The following is an 18,954-nucleotide window of genomic DNA, read 5'->3' on the forward strand; positions in this document are numbered from 1 at the left end:
CATCAGCATTGTTTTCATTGGTTATAGCAACTCAGAAAAATATTGGGGAAAATACTAAAACTATCAAGAGATGTGATTGCAAGGAAATCAGAATGAGTTTAAAACCCTCCTGACCCCCGTCCTTAGCTGAGGCTGTTCTCTGAGGATTTTGCAAACCTGCTTTCTGACGCATCTGGTAAACTTGCCCCGGGGCGAACTGTCAGAAGGAGGTGCGGTCACCTGGAGTTTCCCAATAGATACTTCGCTGTCGGTTGAGGAAATCATCACCCGAGGACGTAAACCCTCCCGCCCTTCTTTCAGCTCTTAAAAATAAAAGCCTGCTACAAAATTCCCTACTGCGTTGCTGTGAACGTAGCTTTGAGAAGCTGGCGCCCAGTGATGGGGCAAAAAGCCAGGCCCTTCCAGCAGCCGTGAAAGCCCCAACAGCAAACTGCCTGGGAGCAGGGTAGGTCACCAACTTCGTTGCTAGAACTCCCTGGGTGCCCGCCGCGGTGGCTACAAAGGGGGTCAGGGGTGCCGGACCCAGCCGCGCGGAGCCCACCATTACGGCCCGAGGGGGGCCCGACGGTGTGGCGTGGCGCAAGGAGCGAGCCTGCCTTCTCTCGCCGCCAGGAACGGGCCACACCGATGGCCAGGTGAGGAGGCGGCGGTGGTCGCCCGGAAGGAGGGGGTGGCGCCGACTCCGTGTGCCAGGAGTGCGCCCCGGGGACACTGCCTCCCCCGCGCCCGAGTTGGTTGCCGCCGGTTGCGCTGCGGAGGGTTGGGGGCGGAGAGGAGGCAGTGGCTGCCCGGGCCGAGGAGGGGCGCGCTGACTGATCACCGCGAGTCAGGAGGGGCCGACGGGCTCACGGACGGAGACAGGGTAGGCGGGGGCAAGGGCCAGGCGCTAGGGCGGCGGCGCCAGCGTAGAGCGGCGGTTTGGAGGAAAGATGAGACGGTGAGTGGGCTCCGCGGGCGCAAAGTTTCTTTGCTTCTTTACAGGCTCCAGGGACAAAAGCCCAGGCTGGGGTCGGCAGTGCCCAGGCTGCGCAGCTGGGTGGGGGGGGGGGGGCGGTGACGAACCCCGTTGTGCATGACTCTAGGGGGGTTGAGGGGATCCCGCGGAGGGAATGTCTGTCTGGTAGGGGAGATGCTTCCAGAGTGATTGTAGGAAACAGGCAGGATGTGGGGGAACTGGGGGCAACTTTTTCCAACAACTCTGGAATGCACATGGAGAGAGGGATGGGGATCCTTGGGAGAGCTCCCTGAGACAGAGAAGGTCCGCTGCTGGTTGGTGTAGGGCGCGGGATTCAGAGAAGACTCCCTCCCCGCAAATATTTGGCTGGCTGCGCTTCTAGTTCCACTTTCTTTCAGGAGTGAACCTCACGAGCTTTAACAGCCAAGAGCGGCTGATTCCGATTTGGCCTTTGACTCCCCTGAAAGTTTATAGTGTGGCGGTCTCGGCACCCCTAGAGATAGCAGCTGGAAGGCTTGGGGAGTATTTTAACCCTCTGTTTCTCCAGCGCCCTGCGCGGCGGAGGCGCAGCTGAATTGTTTGCTGGTTCGTTTAATAACTTAGCCCTAGCAGTCATCACTTATTAAAGCGCCGAGGACCTGGCTAACTCCCGCCACCACCAGGAAATTAAAAGGCTGACCGGCTGTCCCTCCCAGGGTTGGGGTTTCCTGTTTGAAAGAGCTTGGGAAGTCAAACTGCTTCGCCGTTCCTCACTTACCTTTCTTATGTAAAAGAGGGAGAGACGCCCGCAGCTCTTTCTCTTGGTAAACTAGCCCGTGGCTGGAAATTCTCCGGGCGCCTGGCCCTGCCCTCTTCCCTAGAAATCTTTATCCTGCAACTCTGAAGTAGCTCTAAAGAGCTCTAGAATGCGCAGCTAGTCATAGCCAGGCACAGCTGGGAGTGTAACTAGACGAGGCATAAAAATGTGGAGTCTTTTTAGTGTAAATATTTGTCAGCCACATTTCCCTTCGTAATATGAACGTGTAAGTTACAGATGTAGATTTTCAAATTCTGGACGTGTAATTTTAAGCTTCCTAGTTTGGTTTAATTTGGGCGTTCGAGATATGTCTCTGGGATTCTAACGTTTGAATTCGGCTGGGAGAGATCTAAATGAGGTCCACAGTTTCAGAAGGTTAAACTTTTGCCCTGTGAACACTTGAATTCTTGGTTCCTGGTAGGATAGCAACAGAACAGTCGGATTTGGGATAAATAAACCGTTAGAATTGCCCACTATTTTCACTGAATGGCTATATCTCCCTTGCCGTTGCCTTCAATTGTGTAAATATTTGTTTGAATAAAGAGCGAAGGTTCTTTGAAAAGTAACAGTTGTGTCTATTCTTGGCTCCCTTTTCATATCCTCTGCTTAGTTATTTAGAAGGATTTTCTTTGCCTCTTACATTTAATAGGGAAATTTAAACATTACATGTACTTAAATTCTGTAAAGTCTCCAAACCATTTATAACTGGCAAATGCTTTAATGACAAGGAAGAGTTGAGTTTTTGCTCTTAGTTGGCTAATGTAGCCTTCACCTCTTGAGACCCAGAGGTTTGCAGATCTCAGCCTGTCACAAGTGGAAAAATGAGATGTCTGGTTAAGAGTAGTTATCATTTCAGTCAATTTGCAGGCCTCAATCTGTTGTATGCAGCTGGCAGCTGCTGTTCTTTTGGTGTTGAGATCGACTGCCATGGGTGTCGCCTGGATCCCTATTTGAAATGGGGAAGAAAAGATACTTAGGAAATTGGACTAAGAGCTTGCTCACTCCTATGTTCAAGAACTGTGACCAAGCTGAAATTCGTTAGCAGCCTTTCCAGAAGCATTTTATTTACCCTGTGTGTTTGTGTGTGTGTGCAAGAGAGGACAAAATAAGCCAAAGTGATTAACCAACCTCTAGTTTTCACTATTTTCTTCAAAGCTCCGTTCTAAGGTCTGTAAGCAAGGGTTGACTCTGGAGTGCATTGGAGAAGTTACCTCGGCTCACTGCAACTTCTGCCTCCTTGGTTCAAGCCATTTTCCTGTCTCGGCCTCCCAAGTAGCTGGGATTACAGGCGCCTGCCACCACGCCTGGCTAATTTTTGTATTTTTAGTAGTAACAGGGTTTTGCCATGTTGGTCAGGCTGGTCTACAAACTCTTGACCTCAGGTGATCCGCCTGCCTGGGCCTCCCAAAGTGCTGGGATTACAGGCATGAGCTACCACACCTGGTCTCCTTTTAAATGTTTTTAAAAGAGTAGTTAATGTTATGACTTTATATCCTAATTTTCAACCCTTAGCAGGGAGGCAGTGCTATGGTGCTGTGGATGGCTTAGAGTGATAGTGGCTTTGTATATTTTCTAGGTGGAGTACCTGTGCCTTATAAATCTATCTGTAAAGTCTTGGTGTACTTAATTGTTGATTGTGTAAATGTCACTCTTTTGAAACAAAAACACCGAAGTGATGTGCTTTATCTTAAAGTCCTGACGTACATTGGAGCTGTGGTTCTCAATGGGAGAGGGGATTTTGGCCCCCAGGGGATATTGGCAAGGTATTTTTGGTGGTAACCACTGACAGGAGTAGAGTGCTACTGCCATATAGTGGGTAGAGGCCTGGGATGCGGTTCAGCATCCTGCCATGCACGGGACACAAAAACAATTATGCAGCCCCAAGCCCTGCACTAGAGTATTGCCTGGGAGAGTAGGTTAACAGGATTAGGGATCTTAATCTAATTTGGATCCTCAAGAAACTTGTTTAACTGTGTTAAACAAGAGACCCTTATCATAGAAGCCGTTTTGTAGGCAGCAGATTCTTTTGCCCTTGCCATTTAGAGTCATAATATACCGTAGAGGTCCAGGAACTTGTGTTCATTGTCAACTTTGAGTTGGATTAAAGTCATGGGATTTGGGAGCATTAGAGCACAAGGGAGCCTCAGAGATCACTTAATTTCTACCCCTTCTTTCTATAGATGGAAAAAACTGAGACACTCAGAACTTTAGGACTCATAAGGTCTCAAGTGAGCTAACGGCAGGCAAAGTTCTAGGTACAACCCAGGAGTTAAAAAATTTTAAATAGAGATTCAGGCAAATGGGAACCAAAACCAAAACACACTGGACCTGACCTTGTGTGAAAGTTTCAAAGCACCATTCCCTGTGAGAAGATAAATAAATGCTTCGATGGGGGAGGGGCGGTATTCGCCATAGAGAGTGTGGGGCACATGCCTGGGTGCCCCAGTCCCAGAAAGGGGTAATTCCATTATATGACCTGTGACACTCCACTTCTGATGCCTGCACCGTCCTTTCCATGGCAAAGTGGGCAACAGATGGTTCCATAGACATAGCAGATGTTGCTTTTGAATCCAGGTACAAAACAGAACATTTGAGATTTTCTGTCCCACCCTGCCTTATCGGTTAAGAGTAGAGTACATGAATAGATAGGGCTGGCTTGGACAGAAGGGAGAGTAACAGAGTCCTCCTGAGTATGGAAGAAAAAAAGACACTTGGCACATATGGAAATGAGCAAGCGTTGGGGAAATTGTGGGGAAAATTCAAATTCATAAGCTGATGAGGGGATATCTAATATAAATTCAATTGCATAGAACTAGGATTAAGAATCAGAAGACAATTCAAGCTTAGCTATTCTTTCAGCATGTAGAACAAAATAACTTTGGGGGGAAAAGGAACCTTAGAAATCCTCTTATCTGAATCTTTTCCCTCCAACCAACTAACTGGGTTAGATAGCAGCAAAATCTGCAAGCCTCCTGTTCTATTGCACTTTCTCTTGTACTCACAGTCTCTACCATTCCATGTGTTTACCTAATGGGAAAGAAAATGATAGTAAAGAAAGTTATTGTTAATTACTTGGGAGAGTTTAAAAAGCATGGTATTTGTGAATGGCTCTGTTTATAGAAAAGAGTTATCTCAATGAGTTTTTGATTATCAGAAAAGTTGTACACCATAGCCTGATTAATTACAAACATGTGTACTCTCCTGTTTACATTGCTATGATTAACCATTAGGATCATGATTATGGATTCTAGTTCTGGGTGCCAGGTGGTCCTGCTGTGGTAGTTATTTTATCTAACTCAAATCTGACAGGTTCTGGCCATGTGGGAAAGTTTTTAGTGTGCCTTTGGTGGAAGACATAAAACCTCTGAAAGTGTTAAGATAGTTTCTTATCATTTTGACAGCTAGCCAACGGGTGTACCTCAAAGCCAAGTACATAGTAATATATTTAGAAATGACTCAAGAGTGATGGCCCTTTTAAGCGATCTGCCCCCCTGCAGGTACTAGGCAAAAGAGGTGTAGCAGTCTTTTCATCATCACCTTTTGTCTGGCCATTCTTGTTACTGTTTTTCAGATGATGGGAGAGGAGACAGGAATAATTTTTTAAAAAATAACTGTTGGTTAAAAATATTTATTGGGATTTGATTAAAGTAACTTGTCTTTTGAAAATAAATAAAACCAAAATTGGTAGCTCAGGTTTTCAAATCCCTTCAAAGTAAACATTTAGCCAGGCAGAACTTATCTCCACTTTCATCCAGGAATTTGAACCTTCCGGGAGTTAATTTGCTTACAGTTGTTTTCATGACGTTTAAGGATGTTTCTTAGACATTGCAGAAAAGAAGCTTCGTGCTGTATCTGCTTTAAAGGCAAGATTGTTGTCTATAGCAACTAGTGCTCAATAAGAGAAACCCAAGTGTAAAAATCATTTTACTGATGTGTGGGAAACCTAGAGATTGTAGATAATTGCTATACAAAGATTAATAAGATATAGAGTAACAGGGTTAGTTAGTCAAAAAGTTTTTGAGAGGACTTTTACGGAAGATGCTTGTTTAGTGTGTTGGGCTGATTTTATTAGATGAAGTGCCTTTCCTTACTTTACAAATTAAAAGGAAAGAAAATATCGTATATGCCACTATTTATCGATGGCCGTAAGCCAGGTCAGCTTTTTCTGAGACTTACTGCTAATTCAGTGGGAATTGGTGTTGATCATCTTAGAATGTTTTGTTTGCACATTGCATGTGACTGCCCTAGATGGCAGTATGTTCATGGAACTAGCCTACGAAATAGCAAAAAAGTTAAAGATTACAAGAGTTTTCCAAGATTTCTTTCTTGACCACCCTACTGCTAAAACAAGGAAAGATAAAAGCAAAGGAAACCCAGCTCCTACATTCTTTTGACCAGTGCAGACCCGGTGTGAATAGTGCTGCACAGCCAAGAGATATTCAGAGGGGATTGAGAAGTGATATCTGGCTGCCTCACTGCTTACGTCATTGCAGAAGTAGCTTTTCAAAAACAGTTTAAGATTTATTAAGGAAACTGCAAGCCATGGGAATGCAGACAAAACCTTTCTTATGCATCATGCTGAATCAAATACCCATATTATATTACATTAACATAACTCTGACCAGGCCTTTTCCCCACTATGTTATGCTGAAACAATTTACCATGCCTTTGGAATGTCATGGGCAACAGTGCCGGTGAAATCTTTTCCCAATTAGGTAGCTGCCACCTTATCACTAAAACTATTTCTGTTCTGTGGTCATTTCCATTTCCTGCATTATATAATGAGCACTCCTGTGTTGTTTAACCAGTATCTGTGGGAGTCCAGAAAGTTGGAGCAGAAAGAACATGTAATTCACCCTCACCATTTTGAATATGGAGAAACTCCTGCTAAAGCAAAATGAGGACAGGCGAATTGACGTGCTCCAGATCTTAGTTCTGTTAGCAGAACCAGAACTAGGATGGATCTTCCGACTCACTTCCCTGGCGGCCTATCCAGTGTTCTTTCTACTAGATTGGCCACTGAAATAAAAATAACATCCTAATGTAACCATTTCCTTTATTAGATCTTTTGGCCAGAGTTATAAAAGGCAGTATTGATTAAAATTAAATTAAACTTAGTCAATTGTTTATTTATCTCGACTTGTTTAAGTGATTTCCCTTCTTTCAAGCAATAAGTGGTCAAAAGGCAGATAGCATGGAAGGGAAAAAGTGTCTTATAATACTCATTCAGCATACTCAACTGCTAAGTAATGAAGATATGATATTATCATAATTACTATTTTTACTTTACAATATTTTAGAAACTTACCCCACCCACTCAATTTTTTTTTTCTTTTTTTTTTTTTTTTTTTTTTGAGACAGAGTCTTGCTCTGTCACCCAGGCTGGAGTACAGTGGCACGATTCAGCTCCCTGCAACCTCGGCCTCCCAGGTTCAAGTGACTCTCCTTCCTTAACCTCCCGAGTAGCTGGGATTACAGGTGTGCACCATCACACCCAGCTAATTTTTGTACTTTTAGTAGTGATGGGGTTTCGCCATATTGGCCAGGCTGGTCTCAAACTCCTGACCTCTGGTGATCCGCCCACCTCAGCATCACAGGTTGCTGGAATTACAGGCATGAGCCACCAAGCCCGGCTGCACCCGCTCAGTTTTTGATTTAAAGCGAAATGCATTACAAACATGGAAGACGTGGTTGACCTGTGTTTGTTCTACCTCTTGTGAGCCTGTTTATACTATGACTATTCCCAGTTCATAAATCTTGGGTTAGGGAATGGTAATTCCAGCAAGTATATAGGTCTGGGGAATGTTACTTTGGAAAAATTGAGTATTACTCTTAAGGGAGTGTCTTTTGATGAGTAGTGTGGGATGGGGCAGGATGCCGACAAGATCGGAGTTTCCCTCCCATACACTCTCGTCAGCTTCCAGTTCAAGTCCACGGAGGTGGTTTCAGGGTCAAGAGAGCATCTTTATCCACATATGATCCCCAGGTTGATAATGCTCTTGCTTGAAATTAGCTTTGAGATCAAAAGATCAGAGGGTGCTTTTTCCTATAGCACTCCTGTGGTTCAAGAAGAGTATCTGAAGTACAGTACACACAGAAGTCAGGACCTCCGAGTTATCCCATGATTCTCCTCGTCACTGGGTGATCACATAATAAAGGAAGACCCTTCCAGCTTTATGGGGGACTTGGTCAGAATCCTTGGTTAGGATTCTATGAAGAATTTGACCTAAAGATCTCCTCCAGTTTCAAAGAAGCAGTAACAGAACTGTAAAATATTCAAAGTATGTTAGTCTCTTCCTTAACATGCATTTCTAAGGGGTGTGTGTGTGTGTGTGTATTTTAACCTTTTAATTGAGGCTGAAATTCTTGATATGGAGGGTTTGACAGTTTTTGTGAATGCTTTTACGTGTCAACTTTATGATGAAATCATTATTTGGGCACACAGTGGTGAAACTTAGCTACCCCACCTAATGTTATCTTGCAAATATCTTAAATGTGATGGCCTTCTTACTTGTTTTCTTGAAAATGTATTTGCTTTCAAACTTCTCCCAGGTACTTAAAAATACATGTATCAGTTTTTAGGAACTTAATTCAGTATGATAAAGAGTTAGTATTTTATACTTAAAAAAAATAAATCAGCTAGGAGCCAGTGATATGACTCCAACCTTCTTTGTAAAGTCAGCTACTATAGTTTTTAAGTCAGTATATACATTTTATTTGATGTTGACTTGCAGAATGCTTGTAGCTTTTTAAAAAGATATTTTAGTATGAAAAATATTAAACTACACAAAAATTTAAATATACACTAAAATAATAAAATAATAAACAAAGATCCATGTACCTATCACCCAGCTTCAACAATTATTTATATATGCTAATCTTGTTTCATTTGTAAACCTCGTTTTACCCCAAAACATGCATTGTTGTAAAGCAGATTCCAAACATCATTGTATTTCATTCATAATTTACAATGTAACTCTAAGAGTATTTTTAAGATATATCATCATCACACTTAAAAATCACAGCATTATCATCTATTTTCCAGTCTCAAATTCTCTGATTGTCTCGTATGCCTTTTTTTAATTTTAATTTTTTTGAGACAGGATCTTGCTCTGTCACCCAGGCTGGAGTATAGTGGCACGATCTTGGCTTACTGTAGCCTTGGTCTCTTGGGTTCAAGTGATCCTCTCACCTCAGCCTTCCCAGTAGCTGGGACTGCAGGCTTGTGCCACCATGCCTGGCTAATTTTTGTATATTTTGTAGAGATGGGGTCTCGCCATGTTGCCCAAGCTGGTCTCGAAGTCCTGGGCTCAAGTGATCTGCCTGCCTTGGCCTCCTAGAGTACTGGAATTATAGGCCTGATCTACTGCTCCCAGCATATACTTAAAAAAAAAATTACAGGATCTTGCTGTGTCACCCAGGCTGGAGTGCAGTGGCATGATCAGAGCTCACTGCAGCCTTGACCTCCTGGGCTCAAGTGATCCACCTGCCTCTACCTTTGCCTCTGCCTCTGCCTCTGCCTCCTGAGTAGCTGGAACTACAGGCATGCACCATCATGCCTGGCTAATTTTTTAAATTTTTGTAGAGATGGGGTCTTGCTGTGTTGGTCAGTCTGGTCTCAAACTCCAGGGCTCAAGCAATCCTCATGCCTCAGTCTCCTGAAGTGCTGGGATTATGAGCCTGAGCCACCTCGCCTAGCTTCATACATTTTAAAAAACAGATGGTTTGTTCCAAACAGGATCCAAAACCATGTCCACACATTGCATTTAATTGGTATGTCCCCTCAGTGTCTTTAATAGAGAATACTTCTTTCTTCCTCATTTTTTTTTTTTTTTTCCCCCTTGCCATTTGATTATTCATGAGTCTTCCCCCCACCCCCCCTCCCACCACTGGGAACTGTCTCATATTTTGGAATTAGGTAATTGCATCTCTGTTTTTTTGTTTTTGTTTTTTTAAACCATGTTATTCTCTTCCTTGTATTTTCTGTAATCAGAGACAGCATACTTTGAATTTGTGTTGAGCTGAATTTATATATATATATATATATACTTCAATACTTATTGACAGCATCTCTTTTTTAAATATTGCTAAAGCTGCTTTAACACAAATGTGAGTCTAATTGATAAAAAGCACATCTTGATGATTTATGTAAAAGAAAAGAATTTTGCAAGTGTGAGAAAACTAATGACTCAAAAGTTTACTGAGGTTGCTTCTGCTTTCTGTCCTCCTCCAACCTGTCCTCCTCACTGGCTGAAGAGAGTTATCACAGGGAACATGCAGCTAAATTACTTGCAGAGTCTAAAGAATATTTTAAAGTTCCTACAGACTAGTCTTACTCAAGGGACTAGCACAAAACTTTTTAAAAAATCCCTATGATTGATGGCTTACCTTCCTTACTAAGAGACCTATAAGATTTCTAAGAATTCCTAATGTAAAACTATGTAGACTGATTTTAAAATAGCCTGCTCACAGGAGATGAAGATCGTCATTTGAAATATGGTTATTGCTGTTGATTGTGATTACTTTTAGGAACCTTCGAATACCATCTGGAATTTTTTTTTTTCTTCTTTTTTGACAGAGCTCAGTCTTCAGTACAGCTAGGGATAACAGAAGGGAATGGTAGCCCGGGGTTACACTCTTTTATTGTAACAGGAAGAAGCTGGAACTTCTTTTATATTGTGCTCTACTCCTTCCATCTGCACTTAATGTTCTCATTATCCCCTATCACTCTCCACTTCCTTCTGGGCCCCTTTTCCCTCCTGTAGCATCATTTGAGTCTTTTGTTCTTTCCCTAATGGTCTTCCTTACTTCTTCTTTTAGATGTCTCTGGAATATGATAAAGTAAAAGTTCAAAAAAAAAAAAAAAAAAAGAAAGAAAAGAAAAAGGAAAAAGAAAGGAAAAGAAAAGCAAGAAAGCAACCGTGTAATCGGTGTCCTGAGACATCGCAGCCACATTCTGGTCCCCAGTGACCCTCACCTTTCTCTCCAGCCCTGCCACACATCACTCCCAGCACCTGGTGAATTCTGAGGCTGTGTCTTGTTGTCTGAATTCTGAAGAGTCCCCATTGGCAGTCACAAAAAGCCTTTGTGTGTTTGAGGCCACTGTAGGCATGTGGACAGCATGTGTGTCTGTCTCTGTGAGTGTATGTGTACTTGTGCGTGTCTACACACATTAGGATTTACAGCTGCCTGTTGTAATAGGCTCATTCTGAAAGAATAAACAAGCCTCCTTATTTTACCATTAAAATACATTTCTTCCTGTGGAACTGCTTTTTTGGATCTTTTTGATAATTGTAAACATCCTCCTTGGAGATTATCCACCTACCTACATGTATCTAGTGGGTAATAATTATTTTGTTCAAACAGGCAGGTCTTTGAGTGACAAAGAACATGGTGCAAAGGAAGAGGAGTTGGAATCCATTTGCTTCTGTGTTTATTTGCAAAACAGAACAATAAGGGGACTATGCCTGCTAACAAACAGGCTTTTTTCTCTCTCTGCTGTAGAATATAAAATCTTGTGCCGGGCGCGGTGGCTCAAGCCTGTAATCCCAGCACTTTGGGAGGCCGAGACGGGCGGATCACGAGGTCAGGAGATCGAGACCATCCTGGCTAACCCGGTGAAACCCCGTCTCTACTAAAAAATACAAAAAACTAGCCGGGCGAGGTGGCGGGCGCCTGCAGTCCCAGCTACTCGGGAGGCTGAGGCAGGAGAATGGCGTAAACCCGGGAGGCGGAGCTTGCAGTGAGCTGAGATCCGGCCACAGCACTCCAGCCTGGGCGACAGAACGAGACTCCGTCTCAAAAAAAAAAAAAAAAAAAAAATCTTGTGTGTGGTGGAAGAGTTTTAAAGGAACAGAGGTTAGAAAGCCAGGATGAGTGAGTGGGAGAAGAGGAAGTTTTAAGGAGACATACTGAGATAGTGGGAAGATCCAGGGTTATGGATGGCTGCAGAAACTGTCGGGAATGGCATTGGAAGGAGAGGATCTGGGGCTATTTGCTCAGAGGGGGGTGTTTGCAGATGGGTTTGGGGATATGTGGACAGGTGAGGCTTGTTTGCAGAGATAGAGGAGATTGAGGATATAAGAATGAAAGGAAGTATTTGTGAAGTAGCTAGGTCTATTTGCAGAGGGGGAGTTGAGGGGACTAAAAGTTTAACTGAAGATGGTGTTTGGAGAACAGAGGATGAGGAAAATAGGCTGCTTTTTGACTTTTGAAATGAGAATATTGCTAGGAAGTGGTTGTTTCTGGAGCTTCTAATAATTAGCTCCCTCTTCCTTGTGTTTTGATGTTGGGATTAGTGGAAAAAGAGACAAGTTTTTGTGTCCATTGTTGTCGTTTGTAAAGCTTGGAGTTTCAGGTTGAACTAGATTTGTTTTTCCCTTCAATCCTCTAAAAGCTTCCCCTCAGGCCCCATCTGCTGCCATTGGTGGCCACAGAAATACCCCCACAGAATTCATGTAAAGAATGGCACTGCTTCTGAAGTACTGCTCTAAGCTGATGTCTGAATTCAATTACATGTCATCAGTGCATGCTTTATTCATAACATCATCTTATTGTAAACATCAGTGCTGAAAGAGACCAGCCTGTGGACCACCAGTGTGTGGGGAGAGCTTTGAACACCAGACATCAACCACTGTCTGCCACAAAATATGGACTCCGAGTCAGGGTCTCTGTTCCATGGCTCTTGCAGGGCATGGGTGTAGACTCAAACTTTGTTATAAAGTGGAAATTTTGACCCACACCCTAATTTTTTTTTTGAAATGAGTTTTCCTGAATTTGCTTCTGTAATCTAAATCCCTCTGCATTTTCTCAACAATATGAAATGATTTACAGTTTTCTATCACTTGCTCTTGCAGTCGGTCCCTCTTCCATTAATTCCTACTATATTGATTGGATGATCCTAAGCAGTGTCTTTATATGACAGTGTGAAATGACAAGTAATATGTTGTATAATTTGGGGACTCTCTATACTCACTTGGTGTAAATTACCTAGATAATTGCATTTATATAGGCCAGACTTGAAGTCCCTCTTCTCTAACACAACACAGCACAATACAACACAACAGACATTTAAATTTGTTTCTTTGCTTTTAAAACTTTGTTCTTGGCCCGGCATGGTGGCTCACGCCTGTAATCCTAGCACTTTTGGGAGGCCAAGGCAGGTGGATTACTTGAGCCCAGGAGTTTAAAGACCAACCTGAGCAACATGGCAAAAACCCATTTCTACAAAAAGTAAAAAAAAATTAGCCAGATGTGGTGGCTTATGCTTGTAGTCCCAGCTACTGGGGGCGCTGAAGTGGGAGAATGGCTTGAGCCTGGGAGGCGGAGGTTGCAGTGAGGCAAGATTGTGCCACTGCACTCCACCCTGGGTGACAGACCCTGTCAAACAAACAAACAAACAAAAACAAAAAACAAACAAACAAATTCAAAAAAACCTTTGTTCCTTCGGTGTGTTTTCATTATCTTGGAATTCTGATCCCTACAGTATCATAAATTCACTGTTGGTGGTTTATAGTTTGAGGGATCAACTTCATTCTGGTGCTATCTGATATAAATGAAGCTGGAGAATTTTATTTCAAAACAGATACCAGAATTGTACCGAAGAGAAAAGAATCTCCCAAAGAACTTTTAAAAATGGTTCCTAATTTGATTTTTCAGGTAATTTTATTTTCCAGAGAAAAAGTATTGTGATTTTCTGTGGGTACCTTCCAGCGATCTCTTCATGACTTCTTGGCATTTTCCAATGAGGTGATGTAGTAGGTTTCAGGTGATAAAATAACAAGAGCACTGGGGGGATTTAATTAATGGACTGGAAAGTAAACACAAACATTTTGACATATATTAATTTCTTTCCTGTTTAGACTTCCCGGTGTTGTCTTTTCTCTCAGATGGGCACCAGATGCATTCGCTTCTAGCCCATTCTGTGGATACGCATGTAATAAGGCATGTAGCCATTAAGGCCTTTGGGACTGTTTTCCTTCCACAGTAACATAATGCAGGGATTGTATAGTTTCACTGAGACCTCTTTTTTGTTTACGTAAAATATACAGGAAACCCCAAACAAACACATCAGCATAGATCAAGAAGACAGGCTGTAAACTTTGGCATCTTCTTTGCCTCTTCTCTTACACATGTTAACACAGACCTCCCTTCCCCACTTCCCTCCCTCATGTTGTCACCTTGGCAATGCCTCTTGTGTGCTCTCCTTCACCTCCCACCATCCTAACTCTAACTCTGCTTTCTTCCTCTACATTCAGCTGCAATCTCTGATGTGTACAATCATGTTCCTCCCACTCTCATTGCCTAGGGAATTAAAACCAAACTCTTTAACTGTGTTCTTCATCCTCCTGCCTCTTCTCTCCTTGCCCACACCCTAATCCGCATTCAGAGTACATGATTGATGACTGGTCCGCATTTCCTAGGAGTTTCTAATGGGGTTAGGCCTGCTCACACCTAAAATGAAAAGGGCACTTTGGAAGTAGGGAAGGCAAGAGCTATCAGTTACCATTGTTGTCCCTCATGGGGTCAGAAAAGTCACCCATCGGAATTATTCTGTACCTTTTGAGTTGAATTGATTTGAAGGTTAAGAGAAATCAATTTGAAACAAATATACATGTGCATTCAGCTGTGGCAGGTAAACTAAGCCTCAGGAAAATGAATGGATTCCATATTTGTATCTGATGGTAAATCTCTAAATGCACAACCTTTTACACATCCTAAACAGGACCAATACGCTTGAACTAAAAAAAAAAAAAAAAAAAAAATGGGGTAACAAACACGAATAACCCTCTAAATTTTCTCTGGAATATCCTGCTATCCCAGTCATCTGTAACTTTCCTCTACAGATATGCATGGCCAAGAAGAAATGGTGCATGGCTGTTTCTAAGATGTGGTTTATTATTTGCAAATATCCTGCTTGTTGCTTCCCTAGAGTTTGTAAAGCTGATCTTTCAGCCAACACTACTTTGGAAAATTCTGCTGTTATATTTTGTTTGGCCAACCAGTCTGCTTTGGTAATCATAGTTATTGGTTTTTAGAAAAAGTGTATGATGGAGAGGGGGAGAAGTGGTTGCACTTTCTGGGGTAGTAGGGAATCTGTATTGTAGTTTAATACTCTATAGTTTCTTTTTTTTTTTTTTTGAGACGGAGTCTCGCTCTGTCGCCCAGGCTGGAGTGCAGTGGCCAGATCTCTGCTCACTGCAAGCTCCGCCTCCCGGGTTTACGCCATTCTCCTGCCTCAGCCTCCCGAGTAGCTGGGACTACAGGCGCCCACCACCTCGCCCGGCTAGTTTTTTGTATTTTTTAGTAGAGAGGGGGTTTCACCATGTTAGCCAGGATGGTCTCGATCCCCTGACCTCGTGATCCGCCCGTCTCGGCCTCCCAAAGTGCTGGGATTACAGGCTTGAGCCACCGCGCCCGGCCTCTCTATAGTTTCTTTAGCCCAAATAGAGAGGGGACAGAGTTTCATAATATTTTAGTCAGGTGGTTAAGTAGCATTTCCAACTACAAACAGATTCTAGTATATTAATGTATTTTATCATCTAAAAAGTAACATCGGTATCTTATACTGCTGAGTCAAAAGCCAAACCTTTGAGTATTCATTTTGACAAGTGGTATTAAACCCTTCAATTCTTTACGTTGGAGTAAATATTTAAAATGCAGTTTGGGTGTAAGTGCTTAGCTTTTTATTCTGCTTAGTGACATCTGCCCTGGCTTGCTTTCTGGGTTGCTGTGTCTGCATATTATGGGAATACTCTTAACTTAGTTCTGTTTCCCATTTTGTATGTATTTCTTTCAAAGCAAAGTCTTTCTTAGTAACTGGCATTAATTCTTGCCTATTCTAACCTCTCAGAGATTTTTTTGTAGCCACACCTAAATACTGGCAGGATTACTGTACAAGTTAAATCACTTTTAGGGGAGGCATGCTGCTTGGACCCAGGAGGGCATATCTTACATGGTGGTGGGGATGGAAAAGGATTTAGAAAACCATGAGTAAGAAATACACGATTATTAAATATAGTTCATCCCAGGAGACTTACAGTCCTGGATTTTAAAAAATGGTGTTACAGAAACTAATGATTTTTCCTATATGAATTTTGCTTTAATTCTGTCAGAGATAGAATGTTTGTTGGATGTACCAGTGGTCTGACCTAATAGGGGCTTGGAAGTTTGTTTACATCTTTTAACTCCCAGAATTTTAGGTGTGCAAGTGGCTTTATGCTACTATTGAATAATACCTGTCAGATTCCCTTTCCTTCAGTGGGCTTCTTTGCCATTTCTTTATACTGTAACCTCCTCAAAACTACCGCTCTCCCTGTATTCGCCCCACTGCATGTTCCTTTTCCTGTCCACCAATTCTCTCTATTAAGGAATGCATAGCAATTATTTGTTCATAAGTATGTTTTTCCCTTTGGACTCTAAGCTGTGTAAAGGCAGGAAATGATATCTCTTACCGTATGTCTCCCAATGCCTAGCTCAGGACCTGATTTACACTAGGCACTTAATGAAGATTAGCATCCTCATAGTAACAAAGAAGCCCCAAATCTCAGTGGCCGCTGACAATCTTGGGTTGACAAGGACCTCGTTCCATGTTGTCCTCATTCAGGAGTGTGGGCTAACAAAGCCTCCGCAAGCCTGAATGGAGGCTAGTTGTCTTAGCAGGGGAGTGGGAAATGGTGAACCATGCTCTGACTCATGATGCTTCAGCTTGGAACTGGCACATTACTTTCTCTCATGTTTCATTGATCAAAGCAAGGGACGTAGCCACACCTAACCTCACAGAGACGAGGAAGAGCAACCTCGCTATGTTCCTGAAAGAAGAAGAACTGGGTAACACTAATGCCTGCTAAGTCAATGTCTGATGAACAGTAGGCATGAATTTAATGAAGTGCCTAAAACTACCCATTGAGATTTTTAATTTTTTTCCCTGTACAATAAACAGAACTACTCAAATATGGAAGTAATGTAGCTACATTCTAAAAAACAATGTTAATATTATCTTAGCTATTATTCAGCAAACATCTAGAGACTTTTTAATAACAATTCTGTTAGCTCTATTCGTATCAGGGAAGTGTTTGATTTTTTAGTTTTTCAGATGCATAGAGTGGAACAGATAAATACGTGTGATTAATGTTTTTGCCAGAGTCATTTAGAAGAGTTGGAAAAAATGTTGCAGTCTTCAGTATTTATATATTAATTAGTCTGATCAAGACTTTTTTTTTTTTTTTTTTTTTTTTTAGGCGGAGTTTTGCTTGTTGCCCAGGCTGGAGTGCAATGGAACAATCTCAGCTCACCACAACCTCCGCCTCCCAGATTCAGGTGATTCTCCTGCCTCAGCCTCCCGAGTAGCTGGGATTACAGGCATGCACCACCACGTCTGGCTAATTTTTTGTATTTTTAGTAGAAATGGGGTTTCTCCATGTTGGTCATACTGGTCTCGAACTCCTGACGTTAGGTGATCTGCCTGCCCGGGCCTCCCAGAGTGCTGGGATTGTAGGCGTGAGGCACCGTACCTGGCGAAGAAGTTCTTTAACCTTTTTTGGAAAAGTTAGTATCTGGCTTGAAAATTGGGCAAGAGCTAAGGAAAAATCAACTTAAAATGTTTAATTGGCCACAGTGGCTCACACCTATAATCTCAGCACTTTGGGAGGCCGAGGCAGACGGATCACTTGAGGTCAGGAGTTAGAGACCAGCTTGGCCAACATGGTGAAACCCTGTTTCTACTAAAAATACAAAAATTAGCCAGGCATGGTGGCACACACCTGTAATCCTAGCTACTGGGGAGGCTGAGGCAGGAGAATCGCTTGAACCTGGGAGGCGGAGGATGCAGTGAGTTGAGATCTCACCATTGCACTCCAGCCTGGGCAACAGAGTGAAACTGTCTCAAAAAAATAAAAAAGAAAAAAAGAAAATGTTTAATCAGCTTTAAAATGAAGTGTTGCTACATATTCTAGTATTTTATGGTGAGTTCTTTTTCCTGCTTGTCAAAACAGTCCAAGTATATAAAATGTAGAAAATATGAACTAGTATGAGAGAGGTAAGTTAAAAGTCATTGGTAAAACTACCATCCAAATAAAATCACTACTGATTTTTTTGGTGTGGTTTCTTCCAGTCCATTGTTATTGTTATTATTGTTGTGGAAGAATAGGCATATTGAGGAGGCAAGAGAAGATACTGGCTTGTACTAGAGAGGCCACTGTGGAAATGCTAAGAAATGATCAGATTCAGAATATGTTTTAAGGACAGTGTTGGTAGGATTTATTGATGGATAAAATGAGGAAGGGGGTGCTAGTGACAGAGGAGACCAATGTTGATTCCCAGGATTTTGGCTTGATCCCTACCTGTGTGTATGGTTGGGTGTATGTACAGTTGACTCTTGAGCAACTCAGCGGTTAAGAACACTGGCAGCCTGCTAAATTGAAAATCTGCATATAACTTTTTACTTCTCCAGAACTTAACTACTGTTAGTTTACCATTGACCAGAAGCCTTACTAATAACAAAGCCAATTAACACATATTTTAACACAAAATAACACATATTTTATATGTATGATAGACTATATTCTTATAATAAAGTAATTTAGAGAAAAGGTTATTAAGATGTTCACAAGGGAGAGAAAATGTATTTTCTAAAATGCTAAAACATGGAGAAACCTTGAAAACTTTATTTATTTGTTTTTATTATACTTTAAGTTCTGGGATACATGTGCAGAAGGTGCAGGTTTGTTACATAGGTATACACGTGCCATGGTGGTTTGCTGCACCTATCAACCCATCATCTACATTAAGCATTTCTCCTAATGCTATCCTGCCTGTAGCCCCCCACCCCTTGGGAGGCCCTGGTGTGTGGTGTTCCCCTGTCCATGTCCACGTGTTCTCATTGATCAGCTCCCACTTATGAATGAGAACATGCAGTGTTTGGTTTTCTGTTCTTGTGTTAGTTTGCTGAGAATGATGGTTTCCAGCTTCATTCATGTCCCTGCAAAGGACACGAACTCATCCTGTTTTAAGGCTGCATAGTATTCTATGGTGTATATGTGCCACATTTTCTTTATCCAGTCTATCATTGATGGGCATTTGAGTTGGTTTCAAGTCTTTGTTATTGTGAACAGTGCTGCAATAAACATATGTTTGCATGTGTCTTTATAGTAGAATGATTTATAATCCTTGAGTCTATATCCAGTAATGGGATTGCTGGGTCAAA

General features: G+C 42.2%; 1 protein-coding gene across 4 annotated transcripts in view; it reads left to right on the top strand.

Moving 5' to 3' along the window:
• Nucleotides 1-18,954, top strand: part of PHLDB2 (pleckstrin homology like domain family B member 2) — a 242,544-nt gene that overhangs the window by 124,988 nt on the left and 98,602 nt on the right. Inside the window, exon 1 of one of the 4 annotated variants that reach the window (XM_009199868.4) lies at nt 248-445. The exons of 2 other annotated variants lie outside the window; for them this stretch is intronic. The gene's annotated coding sequence lies outside the window, so the exon portion shown is untranslated. Of the gene's footprint in view, nt 1-247; nt 446-784; nt 938-18,954 lie in introns of those variants that run through there. One more of the 4 variants, XM_009199864.2, reaches the window with a different exon arrangement.

The sequence above is a fragment of the Papio anubis genome, chromosome 2 (genome assembly GCF_008728515.1).
Source record: "Papio anubis isolate 15944 chromosome 2, Panubis1.0, whole genome shotgun sequence".
Taxonomy (NCBI): domain Eukaryota; kingdom Metazoa; phylum Chordata; class Mammalia; order Primates; family Cercopithecidae; genus Papio; species Papio anubis.